General features: G+C 32.6%; 1 protein-coding gene across 4 annotated transcripts in view; it reads right to left on the bottom strand.

Annotated features, from left to right (window-relative positions):
* The window catches only part of fne (found in neurons), an 83,276-nt gene extending 62,143 nt beyond the window's left edge, over positions 1 to 21,133 (bottom strand). For all 4 annotated transcript variants that reach the window (XM_036376909.2, XM_036376905.2, XM_036376906.2 and 1 more), the window contains exons 1-2: positions 20,524 to 21,133; positions 15,289 to 17,336 (exon numbers count right to left, since the gene is read on the bottom strand). The gene's annotated coding sequence lies outside the window, so the exon portion shown is untranslated. The remainder of the gene's footprint in view (positions 1 to 15,288; positions 17,337 to 20,523) is intronic.
* Between the last annotated feature and the right edge of the window lie 6,641 nt (positions 21,134 to 27,774).

The raw sequence follows: 27,774 nt of genomic DNA on the forward strand, positions 1-27,774 counted from the left end.
TTCAAGACGACAAAATGATGAACGAATTAACGAGCTGTGGATCGGCGGAGACTCCAATGAAACAAACATCAAATCATCGTGCATTGTAGGAGGGACCGAAATGCAACAGTGTCTATTTGAGTTTGAGCCGATAAAGAGAGAGATAAAAGGGATTTTATAAGCACTATAATGGGCTTTCTCTTTTAAGATTATAGCATCCTTTCCAAGTTTATTTCAACAGTTTGTTCAAATCGAAAGAAATTAAAGTTATATTACGCTTCCACCTGCATTTTGTGGGAAAAATAGTTTATAAAATTTCCCCTTTTTTATATTATAGATTTTTTTTTAATATAGGTATATATTTTTAGACTAATTTCTGTGAAAAATATGTAAAAAAATGTCATGCGAGAAACTGAAAGTAAAGTTTGTAATTGTATATCTTTGACATTTAACTCAATATATGTGATAAAAAATAATAAAACAAAAATATTCCTTAAAAAACTCGCATGACACTTTCAACTTATATACTGTAAAAAGTTATTGTAATAAGTAAAAAAAAGAATATATGTAATAAAAACTAAAATAATTTTTAATTTAAAAAACTCGCATGAAAGTTTCGTCTCGCATGATATTTTAAGAACACCTTTTATTTTATACTTTTTAATATTTTGTGATTTTCAAGCAAACAATTATTGTTATTAAATTTAAAACTTTTTAAAAATGTCATGCAACATTTTTTTCGGTTGTAATGACTTGATCACATTTCAACACATCCCTAGTGTTTGCTTGCAAAACAGCATATATTGTAGTAAGATTTTTTTTCTGTACATACACAGCTATATATGCTTCTTATACATCTATTAGCATAAAAAGTTCAACCTAATTGGCCAAAAGTCGCACGCATCTCCCAACGCTTTATTAGCGCCATTTTCTCACTAAGCTTTGCTTATTACTTTTATTTCCTACACTTATTTAAGCTACGCCTTATTTTCATTTCCATATCAGCTGCTGGACGTGTTTATCGCACACACTCACACATACACACATGCATATACATAGAAATTATGCTGCTAAAAGTAGAAGAAGCAAATACGAAGAAAAAATCACACTTCGGCCTAATGTTCAGCGTAAAATCACGTAATTTGGTTTAAGTGCAGTCCCAGAAATTTATGCGCAATCAGAATATATGCAGGCTTAGTGCGGCAAATACTTAATGCGAGCACTTACAACGAATGACCAATAAAGAGGCGGACACATAAATGGTATTAATGTATGGATATGTATGAATATAACTGTACATATATTTGTTTTAAAAAGCTTGAATTTAGATTAATATTATTGTTTTGACTTTTCGAAAATTCAAAAATTCGAAAATATTGTATGTTTAATTTTTAAACTTTTATTTTGGTAAAATTTACATTTTAAAATTTTTAATTTAAGTTGAACCTCAAAAAGCTTAGTAAAAGCTTTCGTTTTAAAGCTCATATTTGAAATCGATTTATAGCTTAAAAGCTAACGCTAATTGCTAGGTTGTTCGGAATTTATTAATTTTTTATACTATGAAATTGTAATGAGCATTAAAATTTATATATGTTAAAATTTTAAATTTTTTTCAATAAATAAACAATATAAGGTTAACTTTTATTAATTTTTTTATGCATAAAAATTTAATTTTTTTTATACGAAATAAAAATTGTGCATTTTCTAAATTTTTTTTAATTTTATTAATTTTTTATTAGTTTTTATTTAATATATTTTTAAATTTTAATTTTGGAATTTTCCTTGCCTTAAATTTTTTTTTAATTTTCAACTAAAAAAAAATATTCCAAAAGTTTTGCGAATTCAAAAAGTTCATAAAATAGTTTATATATTTTATGTTTCATTTTTAAAAATTTCACCAAAAAAATTTTTAAATCTCTGAATTTATCTACAAAAATAGTTTTCAAATATTGCTAATATAAAAATATTTGTCAGCATTTAATAATTCACGATTTTTTTTTAATATTTTTAAATGTGCTATTTAACTTTATTTTCGCAATAAAAGTAGGATTCAAAAAAATTTAATAAATATTATTTTAAATTTTTATTTAATAATATTAAAAAAATAAATTAATATACATTTTTTTATTCAAAATAACTTAAATTTTTTTAAATGTTTTTTATGTTCTATTTGATTTTTTTTTCCAGAAAAAAAATAAGTTGCAAAAATCAATATATATCTTTTATTTGAATTTGTGAAATTCTTCAAAAATAATTCAATTCAAATTTTTTTATTCTACATAGCATAAAAATTTTTCAACAAAATTTTTTTAAAATTTTGATATTTTGTTTTAAAAAAGAAAATGTTTTAATTATTTTTTATATTTTATAATTATTAGTGCAGTAAAAATGTGACTCCAAAAAAAAAAATGTATTTTTATTTAGTATGAATATTAAAATTTCTTTTATAAGGATTTTATTCTCTAGATTCCTTTTAAATGTAGTTTTTAATTAAAAATAATAAAAAAAACTAGTATTTTCCACCGCCTAGAGCAACTCTCTACGAGTCCTTAGGCCAACATTATTGATCAAAATGCTTGCAGTCACATCAATCAGCAAGTTGCTTATGGCATGACAGCCCTTGTCACCAACTACCAATCACCAGCAGACACACATATGCCGCAACACAAAGAAACTTTTACAAGCAAATCTATACACACATATACTCACACGTATCGAAATGTAAGAGCAAATTTGCAAAACAATCTGCCTCTGCGGCAATACAAACAGCATTTGCATATGCCAAATAAGCAGCTTTGCACACATATGTACTTACAACAGACTAATATGTGTTTGTATGATCCTTGTGTCATAAATTTATGCGTATGTGTATGCATATCCTAAGCACTCAAGCAAATTATTAAAGGCAGCAAACAATAAACAAATAAATCAGCGTAAATAAATAGAAACTTACACATTTGCCAATACAGTTATATTTGCATATACATATATGCAGATATGTTTGTCTGTGTATGTGTGTGTGTGCTTCCATAAACTCCTTACGGCATTTGTATTGATAGACAATACAGCGTTGGAAATATTAACAAATACATACATAATAAAAATAGTAGTTCGACATGTAGGGTTACCCAGCAAACGTTTAGAGTTATGGTAGCAGATAACTGATATTTTAACCCGTGGTTAGCTACTAACGGTAACACAAGGCTAACAAAGTAAGAAAGATAGAATTATGGCCATTTCAAATCAAAAACAGTAAATTCTAAGCGCTCATTTTGATTTAATCAACGCTTAAAGTGGCGCTTAGTGCTTACTTGGCTTAGATTTTAAGAAAATACACTTCTATAATGACTATCATGAATTTACTAAGAAAATTTTGGAGAAAACCTTGCTTAACCACTGGTTAAAGTGCCGGTTGGCGGACAATTGGCTTTTTAATCATGTTTCAAGAAAGTATTTTAGTAGTGGAATCTTAGAAGTTTTTTTCTAAATTGCCAAACCATATTTCCAAAACAAGCGTAGAACTCCCAAAACCGACAGTTAAACTGACGGTTAGTGCTTAGTTCGATTAGATGTTGAGAAAATATACTTTTGCGCTGATTGCTATGGATTTATTGACGATATTTGATTTAGCTAGAGCTGCTTCTCGAGATCAATTGAATTTTCTTATTTAACCATAGGTTTAAGTGTCGATTAGTGATTAGTTTAAGTGCCAAATTTAATTCTCAAAATGTGTAGTTAAAAAGCAATTTTAGCTTTTAGTGGTGTGGTGACTATTTTTGTTTCTGCAAGTTTTCGAAACATGTTCGGCCGTGAAACCCGCTGATATATATCTGTTCTTAGTTTAGAGCAGCTTATAGCGAAGATTTTGAAATTTGTGTTTGGAATAACTCTTAAAATGTATATATTGGGCTCTTTAGGAAGCTTCATCTAGGTATGGAAGGCTTTTTGAATTGTTTAGGAGGCAGCAAATGTAAGAAAATTTCAATAATAGGAATTAAGGAGGCCATAAGCCATTCTAGGTAAGAGCTTATTATAAGTTTTTGGAAAGTTAATGTCGATCGAACTAGTAATCACAAACTAAGCGGTACGTATAAGTATCAAAGTGAACATTAATTTATATCTAGCCAAGCACCGTCAGCTCTAAAGCATCATTCAAAATTATTGGGGCTAAGTTTTCTGGGTCATTATGACACTTTATTATATATATTTATATTAAGAGACAACTTTAGACCCTATAAAGGAAGTGCATTACACGGTCGGCCGAGAGTTTGCCAAAAATACCTAATATTATATTTACCACTTGACTAAGATAATTTTAGTAACTTTTATATATATCTCGACTATAACAATATAAAATTTGCATTCACACACACATACAGAATATTTACATAAACATAAGCATAATCATATTTATAGCAAAAACTTCTCGAGCACAAAATTAGAAAATCTGACTTTACATTTTGGTGTAAGAAACAAAACGCAAAAAATGTATATGCCCGAGTGTTGTTATATGCAAAGTTTCTGATTATATTATCTAATATTTTCTACACAAACACACAAGCATTTGCGCCTATAAAAGTTGCCTTATTTGCATAGACTGTATATTTGTACTGTTTGATATCTGATATTTTACATGGAAATTGTAAGCTATTTACATATGCATATGTGTGTGCATACATACATAGTATATACATAAGTTCATATGCGTGTCCTTTGTATTGGTCTATTTGCGCTGCTTTGTTTTGTTGCTGTCAAAAACTGTGATTTACAAACTTAATAGCGTAGACCATGTAAGCGTTAGCTGACACACTAACACAACTACATATATATACAATTACATTTATATACAATGTGGAAAAAGCAATTCATTTACAGTGGCTTTAGGTTGACATATCCGGCAATAAAGTAGATGGAATTTGGCAGGCAGATAAAAGTTGAAGCGAACTTGCTTAGTTAACGGTAATTGACACACATATATATTTACAGTTTATAAATCTATCTATTTTATTTAAGTTAATTTACCGATGTGTAAAGTCTGATAAAAAACAAGGCAGTAAGGACAAAAGTATTGCATAGGAAAGAAGCGTGCAAAAATGTTGAGCAATTGAAAATTGTTTAGTTACCAAAACGACCAAATTATAGAAGAGACAGTTATTATATAAGAAACAGTTATTTGTAAACTGTTCCATTGTCATAAGACAGTCAAGTGAAACATAAAAATCCATAGAAAATACTTGAAATCATTTAATTTCATTTATTTTTGGTCAGCCAATGAGCGAATTACGTTCAAAACAGTTATTTTTCAACTGGCATATGTCTTTTTTCTGTTGGCATTTGTCATTTTTCTGCTTGCGCTTGTTCTGCCATATTTCTAAGGTCGCTTAAAACATTAAAGTCAGCACAATATACTGGAAATCATTCAGTTATTGATCAGTTAACAACACTCAAGTTTGTGTGTTGATAACACACAAATATTTGTCATTTATAGCTGTCATTTGTCATTTCATATCGCAATGGTCGCCTAAAATGAAAGATTCTACGTATTTTATACGACAGTTTTGAAGTTATAAATTTAAAATCATCAACTTCGATAGAAGCCTGTTAAACCACACCACTTGTCACTTGTCATTTCATGTCATATCGCTGCTGTCAGTTATTTTACAGAAAAGTCATTAGAAGTGTTTTGACACAATTATTTATCTAATTTTTTCTTTCAAAGTAAATTGCGGCCGTTTTTTAGCTGTAACTTGTCATGTCATATCAAAACTAACAGTTATTATACCTAAAAGTCAATACACAATTTTTTATTATTTTTTTTTAATACATTTTTTTTTATTAAATAGCAGCTTCTGCCCTCAATTTCTTCAAATAATTGCTCTCGCTAAACTATTTTAGTCATCTGTCAGCTGTCATGCCTGTCAATTATCTTACAGAAAAGCTAATAGAAGTTTATGCACATAAATTTTTTATTCAATAACAATTTCTGTCCTATATTTTTTCCAAAAATTGCTTTCGCTAACTATTTAAATAATTTTTAGTCACCTTTCACATGTCATGTCATAACCCAGCTGTCAGTTATTGTTTTATGAAGTCAATAACCTCAACCTCAAATTTAACAGAACCTCCATCTGGCATTATAGTCGGCCAGTATAAACTATCATAACCTAAAGTCAATAAGCTCTTTTCCATAGCATTTATTGAGCTCATGCCACTAAAGGCTTGCTCTTGCTGTACCGTTATAGCATAGTCATCTGTCAAATGCTATTTTTGTGACTTTATTGTTATTGCTGTTTAAGAAAGCTAATTTCTGTTAACTTGAAGCTGTCAAGCGCCTTTCATTTGTCACATTAGTTGTTCACTATGTTGTGATGATATTTTCATTACTTTCAACTGTCAATAACTATTTAAAGTATTATAACTTGACATTTACAACGTGTTTCATATAAATTGCTGTAATTTAAAAATTTTATTTTATTTGATGTTGTCATTTGTCATATATGCTGTCAACTGTTTTTTTAGTATATTCTCAGTATTTTTCTCTATCTCAAAGTGCTTAAAAGTTTATAAATGCGCATAAACAACTTGCTACTTGTAATTTTAGTCATAGTCAGCTGTCATGTGTCATGCGTCATTTGCTTGTCAATACAATCAAACACTTTACTAATGGAAATAGTGACTAAGATACAGTTGAATATCAGTTTTCTTTGAACTAAAAATGCGCCAATTGCTCCCTGACTCGCTTTAACTTCTTTAAATGACGGAACGCCTAAAAGCTGCTGCCGTATATTTTTCAGCGAATTCCTAGCCTTGGCGCTGAGTAGTTCTCACATTAAATGTGGCACTTCAGCGCTCATAAAGGAAGTGACGAAAAAATATTGTAAATAAAATAAAAGTGCTCAAAGTTGCCGAGAATTTTCTGAGCAAAACGAATTTCAATGAAGGGGCACAGATTTAATAACAATGTAAGTGGGAGGCGCACTTAAAGAAGGAAGCATTAAGAGGCCGTCGCAACAGCAGAAGACACTCACTGCGGGCAGAAGGAAATATGCGATGCTAATGGCATGCAGGGGTGTCGCTTCGAGTGGGCATTGAGAGTGTAAGTCAGCACCGATAGCGGTTGATTGAGTTAGTTACCGAGCGTATATGCGGCTAAGTTTGAGTGCAGAGCATTAAGTACACGTACACATAAAGCGCGCACTGTAGTGCGGCGTGTAAGATTTGTGGTGTTTTGTGACAGCATGCGGGCGGCGTTAAAGAAGCGGCACGAAATTTTTCTATTTATTTGCAGAGTACACGAAATTGGAGACTGTGCGCGCACATAGTGTGTGAGTAAATTGAAAAAAAAGCAAAACGCCGCGCCGCGCCGCGCGACTACATAAATAAAACATGAGCGGCGCGCGGTAGACAACGCGGTAGCCATTGGAGCCGCACAAAGCGCATTGTAAATGTGAAACTTTGAAATTCAATTTCTCGACTTAACTTTATTTGCTTTGCTTGCACGAGTGTGCGCGAGCAGCGCGCGTGGGCGGCAGTAGATTTCAGTGAATACAAACATCTACACATAAACATAGCACTATTTTGCCTCCTTTTTCCTGAAAAAATTTTCACTTTACTTTGCGCGCTTAGTTATTTGAGTTGCAGTTGTAGTTGTTGTAATGTTAAAGGACATTTTCGAGCAGCGCAAAAACAAAAATTTACTGCCAACAGAAAAATATTTTGCTGGCATGCGTCCGACAGCTGCTCTACGGGCGCAGCGAAGTGAAGATGGCAGGCGAGTTGGCAACGCCGCGCGGAAGCTGCTTGTTGGCAGTGTTTCCCAGCTACGCATGTGGGAATTAAAAAAGTTTTTACTACAACAAAAACGACATGTTTTTCGTCTAACGCCCTCCCCCACTTGGGCAACAATGCACAGGTGTATTGAATTTTTGCTCGGTGAATAACAAAATTTTGGTTGCTTTGCAGCAGCATAGAGACGCAAACAACGAGCTGGATGCTGCAGCTCGACAGCAAGCACGATTGCAATCCATTTTTATGATTATTTGCCTTGGTTGTTGTAGCTGCTTTGTCACAAGAGACAAATAAAGTGTGTGTATGTGTGTGTGGCAAAGGCAATGCTAGGGCTTAGTGCGCTGTGTTTTGCTGCCTATTGCATGCTTAAATAACTTGCTGCTGTGCGCTGTTAATGTTAGTGAGCATACTTGTGTTTTTAACAAGATAAAGCACTAAAATAAATTATTAATTTTCGGTCAAAATTTGATTAGAATTTCAAGGTGGCAGTTAGGAGTTGCAGATGATTCGAATATAAGCTCAAAATTTAATAAAATTGAATTTTAAAAAAGTTTTGTGGTTAAGAAGCTTGTTTTTATTAAATCGTTTTTAAGTTGGACCAAAGGCCAATAAACCAATTTTTTAAAATTTTTGCTTTTGGAAAAAAAAGTTTATAATATTACAATTAAGTTTTTCCTAGATTTTTGTAGAAAATTATTAATTTTTCAAGCTTTTATGCCTAATAATCAATTCTCAATCATTCATATCAAAAACAGCCGCCTAATGGTATGCTGCATATTTCACAAACAGATCAGAAGACTTCTGTAATCGTCTTCTAATTAACAGGTTCAGTTAACAATTTACGCAGCTACTTGGTTTGCAAATAACAAAAACTCAATCATATTTATTACGAAATTTTACAATATTCAAAGAAATAAAGCAAAAAACAGCAAGCTAAAACCAAAAACACCTTTTTTCTTGAAAACTTTCGATTTTTTAAATAACTTATAATTTTATTGAACTATTAAAGCATTGAACTACAAATATACAAAATATCATGCATATATTGAACAAAATAGCACTATTATAGGTAATAATATATATTGCGCCTGAAATTGTGCTTCGTTTTTTTTGAAAAACGCAATTTATTATATATCTGCGGAGATTTTTGAACTGCTAATTTCACTTAGCAGCTTCAGTATTGAATTTTATAAATACTAGTTACAAAATTCAGCCAAAAATTAATTTCGAAAAATTTAGAAAATTTTAATATTCCATTTTTGTAATCGCTTTTATTGTTATTAATAGACTCAGTTGTTAACATTTTTATATACAAAGTACAATAAAATCGAAGTTATTGCTTTCTGAGCGCAAAGCAACTGAACTTTTACTGTTATTATTTTAGCAAAGTTCTTATTTTTATGACGTAAGACTTCCTAAATATGGAAAATTTATTACATAGCACAAACAATAAAAATTTGCTGTCATATTGCGAAAACAAGCAAAGTTATAGTCATAAAATCAGAAGCGCGCCTGGTGGTAGGCCTCGTTTCAAGGTGAAATTTCTGTTTAATGAGCTCTAAATGCTTTTAGAGCGTTTAAAACTTGTAGTAGCAAATTTAAAGCTTGGACATACAACATTTGTTGTGGTAGCATGCGAACTATATAGTTATGTACATACAACAATTTCTTTCAATAACTAACTAAAATTTAAAAAAACAAAATAACAAAAAAATATATATAGCATTATTATTTGTCAAATTTGCTTTTAGTATTCACATTTTCTTAAATAAAAAATAATTTAATAAAATTGTTTGTAGTTATAGGCTTTCAAATTTGAAAATACGCCTTTGGATAGGCTTTAATTTTGATAAATATCTCTAAATATTTGTTTAAGAGCACAGCAAGTACACCGAAATGTATTGGACAACATTATTTTAAGCATATTATACACACATACATAATTGGCCGCTTCTTATTAAAAAAAAATTTTAAAATAAAAAAAATTAAATATTTGAAAAATCAGTTTCAATTTTCAGCTAAGACAAATGTGACATGAAGATACCTAGTTTCATATATTAGACGTTTAAAAAGCTGTTTTATCTATTCTAAAACTGTTTTCTACACTTAAAGTAAATTGAACGCCTACAGATATGCTTCAATTTTTAGCTATTCCTACAAATAAACTAAATTTAACTATTTCAACGTGCTTTTCAGCAGCTACAAACAACAAGCAACCTTACAAAAATTGATTAAAATCAAGTTGAGCAAATATAGTGCACATACATACATAAACACACACGCATATATTACATGTACGAGCATATTACTGTGTTTGTGTGCACATTTGTTTACTTTCGAGCGTTTGCACTGTGAACTTTTCAACCAAACCGAAATTAAATTACAAATTGCAAGTGGAAGTGCTACTTTTTTTACATTTGAAACACGCATACATGCAACTGTAGTTACAACTGTGTTTGTATACGACTATATGTGCAGAGTAGCCCGCATGCTAACCGACCATTGCGGCTTGGTCAAGTAGAGATACAGTCAGAATCACATATTTAGTGAATCAAAGGACATATGTATATGTATATACATACATACAAAGACAAATTTTTACATACACACGCTCAGCAAAGCAGAAAGCTAACCACACCTACAACAAAGTAACTGCAAACCAATATTCTACATGCAGCTCGCAGCCACAAGGCTTCGCTATGCATGGCGCTGCCTCTGCCTGCACCACCCCTGCCATCCACTCTTCGCCTGCTTCTGCTTCACTGCAGAATTCTCGTTATTCCCGGCTATTGCATTTCCGTCCAGCGCACAGCCGCTGCAACCCTCTTTCCACAGTTGTATTTTGAAATCTTCTTCCACTTCTACTTCCATTGCCAATTTTCAGCTGCTCTAACCAACGCTGAGCGTTCGTTTTTGCCCCCTGCAATTGCTGGCGCTTTCGCCTTTCTGCCTTCACAGTTAGCCTTGCCAATCGATTTTCAACATCCGCTCGTTTTTCCAGTTTGGCAAAATGGCGTTTCCGTATTTTCAGCTTGCCGTCCCGCTCTCAGCATCAACCACCCCCCTTACCCAACATGATTCATTGACGACAGCGTTTCGTTGTACTAGCTGACGCTGCCAACTTCCACTTTATCCAGCTACATTTTGTATTTTTCATTTATTATTGCATTTTTATCTTGCTACCATGTTATTGCTGTTATTGTTGTTGTTTTCACATTTTATTTCATATTTCGCTTTTGTTGGCCGTATATCTGTGATCTCTGACTGACCATTATTACATTGCCGGTACAATAACAACAGTAATATAAATTTTTTATTTATAGAGGAGCGTGAATATGAGCTACCCAGCAGGAAAAATTACACATAAACAAGAGAAAATGTTAACTTGCGTTTATCCTTCAAGTTTTGTGATTTATTGTGATATAAATCTGAAAGTTTGCAAAGATCTTTTTCTTTCGCCGATATCGAACCATTATAGCATATAGCTGTCATACAAACTGACCCATCAAAATCAAGATAAAGAGATTTTATAGCACTTCTTGCCGTAAAGAGTACTTCAGCAAATTTCCACAGCGTATTTGTAGCCTTGCAGCCACCGGCTTTGCCACTTCCACACCAATTTGTATCCACTTTTGCTGCTGTCACTGCCTCACATCACACTTAGCTCTTGCTCTGCGGGATCTTGTGTGCAAATCAATTATAATTATTTTACCTACAAATACAACACATCAGCGCTAACACATACCATAACACATGGTACACACGCATACATGCACGGAAAGCGTTTATTCAGTCAAGCGAACAGCTAGGCAACCAACCTAGGCAACACAGGCAACGGCCAGCTTCATATCCTGTTTGACAAACAACAACGCTACTTTTACTTAACACACACATACATACACACGAGTGTTGCTTGTATGTTGTATATATATGTGTAATTTTATATGAAAGCAAATGAAAAGCGCTCATATATCACATTTATATACGTGTATGCATGTGTGTGTGTGACTTTGATTGTGCGCCATCGAAGCCCGCTTATGTCATTTAATGCATTTCCATTGTCCTTTCATGCACGAAATCGTTGCTGTTGCCCCGCATTGCGCGCGTCCACAACCGCAGCACTGTTGACATATGCAAATTATACACTTTCACCACACGGCAACGGCAACGGCAGCGGCAGGCGCGGTGCAGCCGTTTGCGGACGTGGGTAATCATATTATATTATTGTTGTAGTTGTTGTTGTACAGCTTGCTGTTGCTCGCTATGCAGTGATTGTTGTTGTGCGCTTTGTGCTCATTTAATGCTTGCTGGCAGCAGCAGTGACTGTGTGTTCTGCAAGTTTGCTTTGCGCTGCCGCGCCTCATTTTACATTCGTTGCAGCGTCCGTCCGCCGCTGGCAGCGTGCTAATTGCATTTTTATGTCATTATCTTTTTCTAATTAATTATTTATCCTTTACTGGTTTGCACCGCCTGCTGGTCAATGCTTTTAAGTAATCAACGTCTTGTATAGTGCTCGCTTTCTAAGAATCGTAGTCTGCTTTTGGGCGTTTCTCTGCAGTTTCTGTGTTTGCTTTACCTTCAATCGATAAATTTGCAAATTTTTTGCTTGCATAAATTTAAGTGAGCAATAAGTACTCGACTGCTTGCCTAATGTGCACTCATATACCACCCCAAACACATACACACACGCGCACATACTCAGCACACTCATACACAGCAATGTATTTTGCATCTCATACCGTCTCATACTTTCCGTTTTGCGCTTTTTTCGTACGCTTTTCATGCCTGCCAGCTCTTTTGAACTGCTTGAGAACTTGAGCGCTCGAGAGGTGTAAATATTTTGCCTTTTCAAGCATGCGACAACAACAACAAAGGAAATCAACAAACACAGCCGCAGTTGCAACGCTGGAAACGGGCCAATTTCTTCTTATCCTCGCACGATTTACGTTCTTTATTACCATTCCTCAGCTACAATTCCACCCACAGCACTCAGAGCAACGTTTGCTATTGTTAAGCGCCTAAAATTATATTAGGTTCTTTCACTTAGCATTTATACGCTCTTCTATGTTGTTTTTGTTACATGTTGCATGTGCAGAAGTCAAGCAGGCTGGCAAGTAGTCAATGCTCGTTTGCCCTCGCACACCAACACGCACACATCCGCACTCACGCCCACACACACATACACGTGTGTACAACTAAAGACGGCAAGAAAGAAATTGTTTACGCTCACACCCTAGTAAAAAGCCGGCGACGCCTTAAACAACCGGAAATGCTTGGAATACAAGCTTATAAATGCTTTTGCTAAACGAAATGTATTTACAGTTATTCATACACATGTACCATACTCGCATATGAACATTCAGAGGGACCTTTCTTCGGATATTGGAATATATATTTTCTTTATGGATATATACACACATACATTTCCTCTAGAGTGACTAGTTTGTGCAAACATTTTTTTTTGTGCAAATTTTATTGAAGAAGATTTTCTGAATTTGTGCATACCTAATCTAAAAATAGCTTGCATTAAGTCTAGAGAATCTCATTATAAAAGACAGAACCACAAATGCTGACGTCATCTCAGTTAAAATTAGGATAGTTTCAGTTAAGTTCAATGAGGTTATGTTAAGTTAAGTTAAGTTACGCGATGTTATGTTAAGTTATGTTAATTTAAGTTATTTAAGGTAAGTTAAGTTATGTTAAGTTACGTAAAGTCTAACTTAATGGATGTTATGCTAAGTTAAATAATATTATGTTAAGAAAAGTTATGTTAAGCTAAGTTATGTTGAGTTAAGTTAAGTCAATTAAGTGAAGTGAAGAAAAGTTAAGTTAAGCCAATTAAGTCAGGTGATGTTATGTTAAGTTATATTAATTTAATTTAACTATGTTAACTTAAGTTAATTAATGTAAGGTAAATTATGTTAAGCTACGTTAAGCCTAACTTAATTAATGTTATGTTAAATTAAGTAATATTATGTTAAGTGAAGTTATGTTAAGCTAAGTTATGTTGTTATGTTGATTTAAGTCAACAAAGGTAAGTGAAGATAAGTTAAGTTAAGTCAATTAAGTCAGGTGTTGTTATGTTAGGTTAAGCTAAGTTAAGTTATGTTAAGCTAAGTTAAGTGGTGTCATGTTAAGTTAAGTAAGGTTGGCTTAAATCAGCAATATATTATATTACCTGAATTCTAATATTTACTTAAGTTAAATAAAGTGACGTGAACGCATATTGAATTAGCTTCGTTGAAGTATGAGGTTAGCTTAGGTTAGATTATATGACGACAATTCATTGAGACACTCGAGACCTCTTTTATTTTAGGATTTCATAGTGGATAACGTAAATATTTTATTGCATGCTCTTGCGATAAAAGCGATTCTTCGAGTGATTTTTGCAAAGCTGCCAGTATTAGAAACCCCAATAGAATAAGACTCTAATAGAAAGTTTTCAAGTTTCTGAAGCGCTAGATGTCTTATAATGGTCTGATCTGTAATTATTCCGAATATAATATTTTTGTTTTCTAGGGACCAGAAAAAGTATTATTCATAAACAGAATTTCGTATACATAGCAAAAAGCAAAGAGTGAAAAATGCTGAATATAACATTTTCTAAATATTCGTCTTCGAATAATTTTATTCAATTTCGTTAAAATAATACGGAAAAATTCAAATATCTTATTTGCACTGGCAAAATATTGTCATAGGAGCAGTTAGAAAGAAAGAAATTTGGCAACAAAGCAGCATGTGTACAAGCTTTTATCAGCATATTATAAGTAGAAGCGCTGCGCTTTCCACTTTTTCCACAGAGGCAAATATACATAAAGGTTAACATCTACCGTTTATGAGAGTTTAGAAGAAAAAGTTCGGACAATAGTTTCTCCCTCTCTCAACTATTTTGTCTTTCCCTCTTTAATTCTATTTGATTTAGTACTTAATGCTTTTTAACAAACTTCTTCAGCACCTTCAAATTTACTGCAGTTTTCAGTAACTCTGCGCATTTTTCTTTACTGACAACGCCCTCTCCCGTATACAAAACAGCTTTGCATATGCGTGGGCGTGTAAAATATAACGCCAACGAAGGCGCTTGACAGCTGCAGATTTAGCCAGCGCATTTATTACGTTAATTTATACACTTAGGAAATGCATTTCCAACTCAATTTTTCTTATTGCGGGCATGCAGTAGTGCTAACTTTTGTTCCTTAGTATATAATCCAAAAATGAAATGCTGTTAACAGCAAAATTATGCGCATAAGATTTGTATACGATTGTCGGCACATGGTAGAGAATAGAAATGAGCAGTTTTCGTAGGAAACGAAAGTACATACATGGATATTCTCCTCTAACCGTGTCAGGGTTGGATAGAGAAAAACAAATGTAAATGTTTAATACCAGGTGCCGCTGAGGTTTTTGAAATATTATTATAAATATTTAAAATATACTATATATTATCTGTAGTATAGTAGAAAAAATATAAAACTAAAAAATATTCATTAGAGAGAGAGAGAAATATAGTTGATTCGCACTTACCCTAATATTTTTGCACGTCGGCTGCTGCAGTTTTGCTGCTCTGCTTCAGTTGTTTTGTTGTGTTGTTATTTATTAGTAAATAAGTTCATTTCTTTGTATAGTTGCTATATAAAATCACTTTACAGGCTGTTCAGTTGCAATTTTGCTCACCACTGTCTCTCCCTCGACAGTACTACGTACTCGTTTGTTTTACACACTTTACAGCGTACACAACGGTTAAAGGTGCCTTTCGCAAGTTTCAGTTAACACTGTTGCCAATTTTTGTTTAGCGCGCTCGCACACCACTTGCTTTGTTGCCAATTTTCACTTTAATTTGTTTTGCGTGTTTCTGCATGCACTTGTTTATTTTTTCAGTAAACTTAAAGCTTACATATAACTTTAAAATATTATTTTCAACTTACGTACTTATTGCAGTCAGTTATTTGTTGGCGTAAATTTTACGTAAGTATTGAAAAGTTTTATAAATATTGGAAATTATTTAAAAATGTTCACTCACGCGCTGAAATCACTTCTTTCTACTTAATGTGCAAAAATCACTTGTCACATTGGCGGTTTGGTTACCTGACGACTTGGGTTTTTTTTTTGTAAATTTTATTCGTTTAAAAAGTTTAAATTTGGCCTTTTTAAGCAGCTAATGTTAACCGATTTGTATTCGCGCACTTACACAGTAATAACGTGCCTGTATTCGTCGTCTTTTGTAGTCGTTGGAAGTACGCTTGTTTTCGAAAAGTTTTCGCTTTCGTCTAAAATCTTGTTTACAACACTTTTGGTGTTTAAAATATGGTTTCTTTTTTTTCTAGTATTTGTTTATATATTTTAGTCTTTTTTCTAGTATAACTGTTACATATATGTATGTATATATAAAATCAGTTCCGCTTTTATGCCATTAAAATCTTAGACATCCATACAATGATTTTCCCTTTTGTTTTTGTAATATTTTTTGTGGTTTTATAGAAAACTTGTACACCTATTTGACTTACGAGACATTCAACGCTTTCGTTGCGTACTTTTCGTGGAATAAATTCTTTAATGTTCAAATATGCTATGAACTGTAGTATATTTTTAGGCGCTATGAAAAGTACAAACATACACAAACACCGAAAAAATCGTTACAAATGTTTTTATTATTTTTTTTAAATATATTATTAATTACTTTCTGGTATTTAAATATTTACGTAATAATACTGCAAACACTGTACGTGGTCAGTTCATGTATAGCTTGCGCTGGAAATGCAACGCTGCGCCAGCACCGACTATTTTCGGGCGGCACGCAAGCTTGCTTGAGTTTGGTAGTAGAAATAGTAGTAATAGTAGTAGTAGTAGTGATAGTAGTATATTTGGTATGTAAATGTTTTTATTTTTTTAATTAATTTTTTATTTCTTGTTCCTTATTGTTACTGTTTTAATGATACCGTACTAAATTGCTTTTCTATTGCGTTGATAATGACTGCCGTTATAATTTCACTCTTCTTTTATGGGCGCAAATCACTCTGCAGCTTTTAAGCTTGGCAGCTGTTTATTGAGCTTCCGCTGGTGCGCTTTGCCTTTATAGCGAAGAAATAATACTTTTTTTAAATTTAAATCACTTCGAATTCACAACTAGGAAACTCGGTCGCTATTTTGTTGTCACCTATATTGTACCATATGTATACCATATATGCGCTTAATACTCTCTCGTTTGTGCACTCTCTCTCTCTTTTTCGCATATGTATTTTTATTAATGCTCACTTTTAATGTCAGTGCTTTTTATGCGCTTGACGCTTGGCTGCTTCGAGAAATCATATAAGAACAACCGAAGATGTTTGACTTCTAGGAAAATATCGTAAAATATTTTGAAATGTTTAATAATCGATATATATGAAAATGTATCGATTGGTAATGCCTTTTTAAAAGTATTTGTGCAAAAATGTTCACAAATTGTTCATTTGCTTTATGATTGTTTTGATATTCGTAGATATATCACTTGCGCTTAATGATTGATTTTTACTCTTTCGTTTGCTCTTTGGCTTTATGCTGTTGAATTCTCAATGGATCGTATATTCAAGTAGCTGTAAAAGAGCGAGAGCGTCAAAAATCGTGTTTGTATGAGCTTTCAATATAAATAAGGTAATGAATGAAATACCTTACGATATTGACGAACACGAAAAGCTATTGAGGGTAACTTTAAATAATAAACCATAAAATATAATCAAAAATATAAAATTATATTGAAAAATAAAAAATAGAATAGAAAAGGAAACTCAAAACAAATATATTAAAAAAAAAATAAAAAATAAAAAAAAAAATTGAAAAATTAAAACATTTAATATAAAATAAAATAAAATAGAATATAAAAATTATGATAATCAGATAGCAAATATATAGAGAATAGCTCTAAAAGTTGATTTTTGATTGCAATATACCATATACATATAATATATATCTTATCAAAAATACAAGAAATACGTTCAATGAAAGAAAAATCAAAATTTAAGAGCATGCTGTCAAAAACCTTAGGACTAATAAGAACTGTAAAACTGATTTTCTATTATTCTATTTCTAAATTGCTTCAAATACAAGCCTCAAAAGTTCGTCTAATCGAAGAAAATTTAAATTATAATTATTAGAGTGAAATTATAAAAAAAAAACAGCAAACAATGTTTGGTGGATTTGCCAAAGAGTAACATAATATTTTTTAATTTTTTTTTTTTTTTTTGAAAATCATAAATTCATCCAATGGATGAAAAAATTCGTCTCATTGAAGAAAATAAAAATTCTGTTAATGACAACTGTACTAATAAAACATATGCGATTCAAAAAATGTTTCTGGGTGCAAAAATACAAATGTATGAATACAAAAAAAAATTATTTTGAGCTGTAATGTATTCATAGATTAAACGATTTGTTTTTAATGAAGAAAATATTTTTAAATATTATAAAAATAAAAATGTTTAAGTCAATTTTAGAAGCGCGAAATCAAATTTACACTATCTTTACTATTCATAGAACGGAAGTAAAGTATTGCCTTCCAAAATTCATACTATAATGTCAGACATTCTCAAATTACTATGGAAGAATTATAAAAATTCACACAATCGAAGGAAAACTGAGTGATGAAGAATTTCACTCAAAAAGATATATAAATTTTACTATTATTATAGAAATAATATAGAAGAATGCTAATAAAGTAAAAGTACAAAATTTATGCAAAGAAATAAATGTTTTTCATACAAAAAATGCAAAAATTCAAAGAGATGTTAAAAAATATATTAAAAAACATATTCATCGAAAGAACGAACATATAAAATATTCTATATATAAAAAACATATTTTAAAAAATATTAGAAAAAAATGTTTAAAAGGCATATTCATCGAACGATGAAAAATCGAAAAATACTAAATTTCAATGTCACTTTAAAAAATGTTAAAAAAATATTTTAATAAAAATATTCATCGAAAGGTCTATGGTATGTACCTATATGAAATTATTATATGATTTTTAAAAAATGTTAAAAAATATTTAAAAAACACATTCATCGAAAGGACAAACATATCAAATATTCAATATTTATAGATGATAAATTTAAGCATTTAAAAATTTAATGGGATTATCAAAAATATTTATTAATCGAAAGTAGGAATAATATAATATAAAATATTTCATATTTTTTCTGAAGGATTTGAAAATGCTAGAATTTTATGACATCATAAAAAATATTTTAAAAACCGTTAAAAAATAAGAAGTTTAAAAAAACTAAAGAAAAATAATTTTTTTTTACAAAGTGTTAAAAAAATATTGAAAAAATATCGAAAAATCGGAAAGACGAATATATAAAATATTTGAAAAATCTGAAAATGCTTAAAATGCAATACATTGATATATACTTATGTATATACTTGTATATACACCAACATATTGTTTTATAAAAAATCGAAAAATGATTAACTCCAATGTCATTGAAAAAAATATTTTTAAAAATGATAAAACACATACTCATCGAAAGGGCTAATATTATATTACTTACGATGAGTATGGTTATATTGGATATATTATAATATGCATATGAAAAAAGCTAAAATTCAATGTAATTATAATAATATTTAACAAAAAATGTTAAAAAATATTTTAGAAAGTATACACATCGAAAGAAAAAATGAAAAATCGAAAAATTTTAGAATCTAATGTTATAAAGAAATAAAAAAAATGTTAAACAAAAAACCATATTCCTCGTAAGTACGAATATATAAATTTATTGAGATTATAAAAATTTAAAAAAAAGGTAACAAAATATATATTAAAAAATTTTAAAAAATGTTAAAAAAATATTTTCAAAAAAATCGAAATGACGAATATATAAAATATATGGTTAATATATAAAATATATTTGTTTTTTTATATTTTTATATGAAAAATCTGAAAATGCTAAAATTCAATGAACTACACAAATTAAAAAAAAATAGTTGTTAAAAAAACATTAAATAAAAAATATTTTTCAAAAATATTCATCGAAGAGACGAATATATAAAAATATTCGAAACCTTTATGCGAAAAATGTTAAAATTCTAAGTGATTATTAAAAATATATTGTAGTAATAATAATTTTTTTTATATTAATACATCAAAAGGACGCATATATAAAATGTTGGATATTTTTCAACGAAAAATATTTTTTTTTTATATTTCTATATGAAAAATCTGATTAAAATTTGAATTTCTAAAAATAATAATTGTTAAAAAAACACATTAAATAAATAATATTTTTAAAATATATTCATCAAAGGGGCGAATATATAAAAATTATTCGAAATTTTTGTACGAAAAATTGAAAAATTTTAATTTCTATGTGATTATAAATAATATTAAAATAATTTTTTTTAATATTCATCGAAAGGACGCATATATATAATATTCGATATTTTTAAACGAAAAATACTGAAAATCAATGTGGTTTAAAAACATTTTCATGGAATGGACGCATCCACAGCAATGGAGAGATAATTGCTTTCAAATAATTTAATAAAAAAATATTAGTTCATATTATAAGTAAAATAAGTTTAATTTTCTTTCATATTCTTTAAAGAAACGTACGGAAAACTTACTTCAAAATAATTTTAGTTCAAAAAAAAATAAAAAGTGGCAGCTATATCCTTCAGAGTATATCGTTCAAGCATACACACACAAGTACATATTTTCTACATTGTATACATAGTGCCACACCCCACACCACAAACTCACATGCAACCGCAACCACTTACCCCGTTTAAAGCCGCTGTTGCCAAAAGTATAAGCTGAACAGCTGTTCGACGTTGTAATCTGTACGCTAGAATCTTCAGATGATCGCCTCACGCGAATTTTGGTCGTTTGATGCTTGAATACTGAGGCTTTGTTGTTGTTGCTGTGAAAAATGTCAACGCTTCAGCCGAGATATGCATGCAATGGTGGAAGGCCAATTGAGATACCGTCAAAGCGCAACAAATTTCTTGAAAAAACTTTGAAATATTGCTAAATTAAGTTCGGAGCTTTTGTTTAATGACTCAAAACTTGAAGAATCGTGAAGATTGATTGAATGATTTTGACAACTCGGAAATGTGGCTGCTGCGACGCTGAATCGTAATGTTGCTTCAAACTAACGGTTGTTGTTGTTTGCTTGCTTTTTGTTTTGCACACACCTGCCTGAGCGTAGTATGTCGTTCAGCCACCGGTTGAAGGATTTTGGAATTTTTGAAAGTTTTTGAATTTTTGCGCAAAATTAAAATCTTGCCGACAATAGCCTGCTATTGCTTATACGATTCACTTTGCTGCACCGGCTGCTGCGCTTGCTGCTGCTACTGCTGCTGTCGTTTCAGTAACCTTTGCTGGCTGTTGTTTACCGTTGTGCTTGTTTGTTTGTTTGTTGTTGTTGTTGTTCTACGAAACAAGGAGAAATCATATAGCGACGCAAATTATAAATTATATGAGTAGAATAATACAAAACGCGCTTAAAAAAGAGCCGCGTTTGCTTTTGGATACGTCGAAGACCGCACTCGTACTCGTACTGAAGGAGCTGTTTGTGCCAACGGCTAGCTGCCACAACATGTCATTTGTTGAGGAACCGAAAAATTCGCTGTCGTAGGCGAAGACGAAGGCTCAGCGACGAGCGACGAGCGCCAGAAAGCCCGACGAGCGCTGTAACGAATCGCAACGAATTGCAAAGTCAGCGGCAGCGTAGCGTTATGCAGTCGGCAGCAGCCGGTTTTTGTTGCAGCTGTCTTTTGCCAGGTTCCAGGCAACTGCTTTACGTGTTTGTGTGCTTGTGCAGCGCGCCGTAAAGTATGCAACATTGCTTGCTGCACAAAGCGGACTGCAAATGGTCGACGCCGCTAGAAATTAGGGGAAAGCACGCAAAAGCTCTGGAGCTTTTTCCTGCAGCCAGCAGCCAGCCAGCCAGCAGTCGGCCAGGTAGCTTGTCGTCGCAACAATAGCAGCAGTACAGGAGCCAAATGCATTGTCGGGTCACTGGTGCAGCAGTCGGGACTGGCTCAGACCGGGAAAGCCGGCCGGGTTGCAAGTGGCAGCGCTGGGGCGATGGTGGCGGCAGTGTAGTGTGGCGGTAACCGCTTAATATTTTCGTAAATAGAAAACAATAGTATGTATGCAGGCATATGTAGTTAAGAATATATAGCTACACGTGTACATATATACGAAATATATGATATAGATGTATATGTAGTTCGAAAAAACTTCAAGAAAGTTCAGTCGTAGTGAAATAAGTAGAACTATCGTTAAAAAATATATATATCTTCAAGTTTGCATATATATTTTATATTATTCTACTGTTTTTCGACAAACAAGCATTGCATCAATAATAATTGTTCGATTGATTGCAGATTTGGAACAATAATTTTCAAAGAATCAGTTAAATATTTTGAAATCAAGCAATATTTTTAAAAACAAAATCTAATTTACAAACAATCATATTATCAATCATTTACATAATTATACAAAATAAAAAAAATTTCTTTGTTTGATTAAGCTTTGTCATAACAACTTGTGTGCTTTCATTAATAAGTAGATTATGGGCTTTCAATCATAACATCAATCATTTGTATAAAAACAAAAAAATCAAATAAGTCTCTTAAATTGCGCTAATAGCTTAAGCTATGTCATGAGAACTTGTGTGCTATTATTATATTTATCATTGGCTTTTTAACAATAAATCAAGCATGACAACAATCAATACTTTTTAAGTTATTAAACAAATCTGATCAGTACTTCAGTAAACAAAATATCTATGCAGTTGCAATACGAGTTTTATATTCAGCAAAATATAATGTAATTGCGCTTCAATCATATAATCAATCATTGAAGTATGCTTTATCATACTTCAAATATTCAAGTATACTTTAAAGTTCGTAAATTATTTAACAAATGCACCTATCAATTTTTCTGTCTTAGGCTATATTGGTTTCAAATATGTGGTATGCTTACCCCAAGCCAGGTTTTGAGGTTTAATACTGATTGAACAGTAGTTTCGAGCAGGGCAGCAATCAACTTTGCATTCTCAAGCAATAAGCTCAATACTAAAAACCTAGCTGTGAATGATTTATAAATAAAACATAATGTTTATAGAAATAATTCAAGTTCAAGCATGGCTTCAAGCATTTTTTAACAATATTATAGTTCATGCAGAATGTTTTAGCGTTATTTGACACAGCTAAACCAGTCTCACAAACAGTAAAAACTAAAAATACATTTCTATAGAGCTTCAATCATAGCTTTAAACGTGGGCTGCTCATCAACAATCACTCTTTTTAATTAGTTTTGCGATTTTTAAGGCATATTGGCAAGTATTTAAAAATACGCATACTGCGTCAATCAATCAAATTGCTCAATCAGCTTATCAAATAAAATACAATCGATTGCCTTAATTATTATTTAAATCAGCTGTCAAGCAAAACGAATTCAATCATATTAAACGTTCGCATTGCCTGCATAAAATTATTTCGCATACTACAACCTACCAATCCGCACACTCTAAATAGTGCATATCCCTTAAAGGCACACCCCGTCAGTAGAACTCACCTACTTTTCTAGCCCATTATACACTTCAAGCTTTTGCAATAAATCACATTTTCAAATCAACTATACGACGACAAGCATTACCACATCAACTCGACTACATATCTAATTTAGCAACGCTCATTCCATAGTACGGTTTGCTCTCCTTTTCGCCTGCTTTCGGATCTCATCCTTTCCATTTAGCCTATTTACAAGTATGTTTCGAAGATTTTTCTACATTTTATACGCTTATCTATAAATCCGAGAACTTTGGACGGCCACGGTAAATATTGCTTAATATCTAAACCCTCTACATCATTAACAAAATCCACGCGTCGTCAGCGCCTTCGTAGAGGAGCGAGTTAAAGAGCGAGAGTTGGTGGACGCCGGATACGGAGCAATGCAGCAGCATCCCAATCGCATTATATAACGGTATATTTATATATATTTACAGCTAAGGGTATTAAGTAGAATCCTGTTCCATTTATTACGTGTACCTAGAAAACGTAATTTTATGTCGAGAGAAAAAAAAGTCCTGCAAAATGCAGCATGCACCTATATTATCGATTTTGCATTTGAAGAGCGTGCAGTATTGACAGAGAGAGAGAAAAAGAGTGAATAGAGAAGAGCGCAACTAAAATGATATAAAAAGTAACTGCATTGCTGGTGTGTGTATTGATAAGCTCAAAAACAGAGGTGAGAGCTTATTGGCTACACTAGTAGTAGTAACGTGCTTAAGGATGCCAGTGGTCGAAAAATATATAAATTGGGTACAAGAATTATAGAATACCTATTTTGATAGCAAAGAGGTCGTTTGTGCTTTAGATTTAGGTTCTTGAATGTAGAAGACTGGCTCTCGTACTAGTTAATACCCACAACAAAGAGTCTATGACAGCTCGGATAGGCTATAAGCAAACCGTTTGGTCCAACTACCAGAGTTTTAAAATAAAAATAAATTTTGAATACTAGCAAACAAGCTTTACACTACGACTAAGTTGGAGAAATCATATGGCTCGGAGTAAACCTCGGTCTGAAACCCTTTGATGGCGTATGATTCTAACAAGGTCTTTCCAAGAGCAAGACTGATAGAGCCGCTGCCATTTAACGATGTAAAGACTCGTTTTTGAAAAATTTGAGGGATATCGAACTCATTATTTTGCAATTATTTTTCATATCTAAGTGTTTAAAGCTGAGCGATCCCAGGTTGAGGGAGCGCTGGAAGGAATTCGGTTACTTTTCGATTGGAAAAAAGAAATTTCGTCTAATTTATACCGAAGACCAAAAAACTTAACAACGATTTTAACGTTCTGATTTTGAGTATTGAAACAAATGTGTCAACAATTATGGTCAGACCTAGCCGCCGGTCAACAATATATTTGCATAACAAGAATAGCATGAACCATCCACTTTCGGAATCCAAATTTTCTGAATCTTCTCATAAGATTTTGCTCGTTTTTCTACCTTATTAGAGGACCAGACAAAGCCGAAGAAGTCTCAGTGAAGTCAAAGGCATTATGAAAAGATCTCCTTCTATACATTATTTGACTCTCTTTTAACTAAATATACAGATATTGAAGAGTTAAGTATCAATAACCTCAACAAGATTTTTTCGGGGAAAAATTTCCTTAAGAGGAAACCCCTAAATGCAGAAACTCTTACCCAGTTGGCAACTCTGTCTGTAGGTGACCCAGCAAGGAAGACTCCAGCACTCAGAGCAAAGGCGAGCGAAGTCGCATACGAGAGAGCAATAACAGCACGACGAGAGTGCACGCGCCAACGCCTACAACTACCGTTAAGCACACTTATACACGAACTCTACGCTATACAGCGCAGTTTGCAACAAAACAGCAGCAACAGCTATTTGCAGTAAATAATGTAGACATGGCATTTGCTATATGAGTGACTCCTCAAAACCCCTCTCACATTTCATAGTGCATACATAGTTGCCATGGCAGCAACAACAAATGAAAAGAGAGCTTGCGAAAATACCGCGTGTGAGAGCAAAGGCACGCACATACGTATAGCCGGCGAAAAAAATAACAAATACAACAACAACGACACACAGTAAAACCGTTAAGGCAAACGGAAATCTACGGGAAAAATATGGAGCAAATGCGTCGACAAGCAATTGGAAAGTGTACTCGTATATAATGAAGTTGAAAATGGGCGGTTTTCGGTTTGCAGCAAACACTCACACACACACATACACTGTAATTGTTCAATGCGCTTACGGGCGATTCTGGGTTCGTTTTATAAAGGATAAGCCGCTTGAGCGCTTGCAATCCGTGTTTGTGCGTGTGGCTGTGTGCGGGGAGCCCACAAAATATGATTTAACTGTGCCAATTGCTAAATCGGCTAGAAATGTAAATCGCATGTGAAAATTTTTGAATTAAAGAAACAACACGCAGAGGATTAAAAATAAGAGATTTTCAGCAGCGAAATATATTTTGAGATCTTTAAGGGATTTCTATTGTATTTATAAAGTGAGTTGAGGATAAAATACAGCAAAGATCGCTTAGAGAAACGTCACGCAAAAGAAATCAAGCTTTGTGGCAGTGAGTTTTCACACAATCTCTTAGATCTAAACTCGCTTAAACTGCTAAAGAAACTTGAAAATCCATATAATAGGTTCTATGGCGTCGAAGAACAATCAAAGCTGAATTCACTGATAGAACACAGTTCTAAAGAACTTATATCGGCAGCTAGTATATATTGAAGTCCAACATGATCATTTCATTATTTGAGAACCTTTATGGGAAGAGAAATTATCTCGTACTTTGGAATAGAAATCGTTAGAATAGATACTTTGCTATAAAAAAGCACCATTGTTAAGACACTCAGTGAGCTTCTCTCAAGCCACACTACCCATACAGATTTCGAAAGAAATAACCCATTTAAAGACTTATAAATATTCTATCGGAATTAGTTCACTACATGCCAAACTTTTTGTTTGAGAAACCTCTTTGAATCCAATTTTAATTAACTGTGTGGTACACATCTATTTATTCCTGTAATGAAATAATTGAGTGATCTTTAAAATTCTTGAGGTTGTTTCCGTCGCTATTTCAGCTGTCCAAATGAGATACATCGATACCTTAGGCGCGAAGATCAAACTCCAACCTAACCAAACCTTCTTATCGATATTTCCTTTCAACATCTTTTTAGTCGAATCGTCAGAAGAAAAGGTCTTTGAATCCAATTTAATTCTACAAAACTAATGGGTACACATCTATTTATCCCTGAATTGAAGTAATTTGGTGATCCTTAAAATTTCATTTGTTCAACGTTGACTTAATAGAAAAGATAAGGAAAAACTCATGATCAAGTTAAGGTATTAGGAGCTTTACTGAGATTATGAAGATTAGAAAATGTCTGGTTTAGAAGCCTACTGATAAGCAAAACTTGGAAAAGAGCTCACACAATGCTGTCAAGGAAGCGCGAGCGTCAACTAAACGGAACTTGAGGACGGATGGGAAGGCTTACTCAATACAAAAAAGTTAGAAACAGTTAAAAGTATCTTATTCCAAAAGGATATTGTAAGAATTGATACTCAGATTAAGAAACCACTAGATATAATTAATTGGCAACTACACAAGTCGTGAAGATTATAAGCGATGAGTCTTAATGACGTGCTATAAAAGTAAATCAGATCGTAGTTCATTTGTGTAGATCCGACGCTTTGTTTGTAGCGACTTAATCTCATTGAAAATATAGCGAGTTGAGCGCAGCCTTTCTTTCGACCGGCAGTACTGCATTACCGCAATGAGTTGGATCTTATACACCGCCAAAGTTTGACACCACAGCAGTGTTCCTTTTTGTTGTTAGGCCGCAAGAAGGGTTTAATATGCCTTCGCACCATATAGGGATCATCATCCCACATGAGCGTTCCTTTAAACTACTGTTTACGTTGATACAACAGCTTAGATCAGATTTCGAGCAGAAAAGTCCATTTTTGGAGCGGACAACGAAGGCGTTGTCAAACTAAGCTTTTTCTGAGGCAAAAATTAAAAGAATGTCCGGAGATCCAGAGCTTCTTAGATTATGGCTTTTAATGATTGGTAATAGGGTTTCGTGAGGCTTGAATGGACTAAAGAAAACATTTCTCTGCATTTGACGTTACCTCTGTCAGCACTGGGTCTATGTAGTGTATACGCAAGACCTTCTTGATCAGCCAGTGAGTGTGGCCTCATTATGTGTTGCTTCATCATAGCGCTTTTCTTTTTAACATTCAACTTTTTCATACACCCTTTGCTTAATCTACCATAAGTATACTCTTCAACGTCACTATGAGTTGCCTAATTACAACAATATGCCTCGAGCTGTCAGCTGGAGAGCGCACACATGTTCGTTTGCCAAATATTTATGAAATTCTATGCATGAGAACCGCCCTTTTCTGCAACACAAAGCATTTAAGGTATTCGTGTTTGTATTTCATTTCGCATTTTTTTGCACTCAACTCAAACTTCAAG

Source organism: Bactrocera oleae, chromosome 5 (genome assembly GCF_042242935.1).
Source record: "Bactrocera oleae isolate idBacOlea1 chromosome 5, idBacOlea1, whole genome shotgun sequence".
NCBI lineage: Eukaryota > Metazoa > Arthropoda > Insecta > Diptera > Tephritidae > Bactrocera > Bactrocera oleae.